Below are 2302 nucleotides of genomic sequence, written 5' to 3' on the forward strand. Positions count from 1 at the left end.
TATTTCCCTTGATTTGTGTTTTCAGTGCCATTTTTTGATATCGCCTTTAGCAAAGTAGGAATATGGAATACTTAGATAGAGTGCTGTTAAAGTGCTGATAGCAGTAGTGTCTGGTTACTTACATAAATAAATACGAAACATCTGTTGGAATATAGAAAGTTTCAAATGAACCAATGGTTTCCTGAGAGCAGCAGCCTTTAGAATGAAGGTAGATTGACTGGCTTGAAAGTCCATGTAATTTAGGTTTTAAAAGGAATTGGAAATATGTAGGCTTAATTCAGGAGAGAAAAAAACAGTTGGAGTTGCAGAGAGTAAAATAATAGGAAATAAGAATATATAAAGGAAAGTCTGAGATGGCCAGAGTGGAACTGAAAAGGCCAAATAATGAACAACATAAACTGATGAACAAAAACAGATCCAGAGACAGAGACGCATCGATCAGACCGTCAAACCTCAGAGGGAAGGCAGGGGAGGATGGGGGCAAGGGGGAGAGATCAACCAAAGGACTTATATGCATGCATATAGGCCTAACCAATGGACACAGACAACAGGGGGGTGAGGTCATGAGTAGGGGGGATGGGGGGATAATGTGGGGATAAGGACACATATGTAATAACTTAATCAATAAAGAAATTAAAAAAAGAAAAGGTCAAATAGCATGGGGACTCAGGTATCTGTCAGTGAATTGGGACATCTGGAGGCTGAGTCCTGGCCCTGTCACCCTGTTCCCAGATGTCATAGCACAGATAGATTAAAGGACTTTCCCCAAATCATATGACTAGAAGATGATGGTCCTAGGATTTAAAGGCAGGAGGTCTGAAACGATGTTATCTCCAGCATTGAAAATGCCTTTGTTTTATATATCCTGCACTATATTTTCTCTATTTTAGGTACCAAATCCACCCACGATAACACTCTTATTCATGCCCCTTGCTGCCACCAAAAAATATTCATTAGCTATTTGTGTTTAAAACCATCTATTGATCTTTAACGAGTGTGGATATTGTGTCACCACGTTTCTGCCTTCTGTTCTACCTGCACCATGGGATGATGGCTCGGGGATGATGGTAACAGCTCTGACTCAAATTCCTGCAACACCTTTCCAAGGGTGATTCACCTGGAACCTTGTTCCTAAGTTCAAACTGATGGCCTTCTTTTTCTCTTCTGTTTCATTGCTGCCTCAGACCCAGCTGGGAGAAGAAAAAAATATTACCAAAGGAACCAGTGGGAGCAAGAATTTGAATATCTTAAAGAGAAGGAAATAGCCTTATTTTTAGGCAGAAGGGACTAAATTGATGCTGGGGACCAGCCCTATTGGCCTGAGAGATGATTTTCATTTATTCAACAGTCTTTATGCATAAGGGTGTTATTTAGTTCGCCGTAGAATCCCCTGAGTGCCCTTTCACCTTGTTAATCTGTTTGATGATGTTGTTGACTTGGCAGGAAAAGGTATTTGAGCATGCTAATGTTCAAATTTTCTTGTTTGAAAAATAAACCAGCAGAACAAACTGTACCCCTCTGGGTTACTACATTTGTAAATCTCCTTATTTTGAAAGTCACATTATGTTCTTAACCAGTGACCCTTGATCTCACCCACTCCAAACTTTTATGACAATATAAATGTTACTGTATACTAGATACTAGATATACTGTCTGTTTCACCAAGTCACTGTTATAAAATAAAATAAAAAAATTAAAGGAAATTGCTGGTCAATAATGGGAGAGTAGATTATCACAAACTGTCCTGCAGCCCTAGCTGGTTTGGCTCAGTGGATAGAGCGTCGGCCTGTGGAATGAAGGGTTCTGGGTTCGATTCTAGTCAAGGGCACATGCCTGGGTTTTAGGCTTAATCCCCAGTAGGGTGTGTGCAGGAGGCAGCTGATCAATGATTCTCTCTCATCATTGATGTTTCTATCTATACTTCCCTCTCCTTTCCTCTCTGAAATCAATAAAAATATATTTCAAAAAAAGAACTCTCCTGTAGATATCAGTGATAAATTCTAAACAAAATTAAAACACATACACAAGTATTTAATGGTTTTAAGAGCCACCATAAGCAGGTAGAAACTGGCCATAAAAGTTAAGTACTTTGCCCTGGCCAGTGTGCTCAGTGGTTAGAGTGTTGGCCCGCACACCAAAGGGTCACAGGTTCAATTCCTGGTCAAGGGCACCTACCTGGGTTGCAGTTCATTCCCAGGCACATGCAAGAGGCAACCCCTCAATGTGTCTCTCTCACACCAATGTTTCTCTCTCTCTCACCCTCTCTCTCTCTCTCTCTCTCTCTCTCTTCTCCCCTCCCTCC

The sequence above is a fragment of the Myotis davidii genome, unplaced genomic scaffold (genome assembly GCF_000327345.1).
Source record: "Myotis davidii unplaced genomic scaffold, ASM32734v1 scaffold147, whole genome shotgun sequence".
Taxonomy (NCBI): domain Eukaryota; kingdom Metazoa; phylum Chordata; class Mammalia; order Chiroptera; family Vespertilionidae; genus Myotis; species Myotis davidii.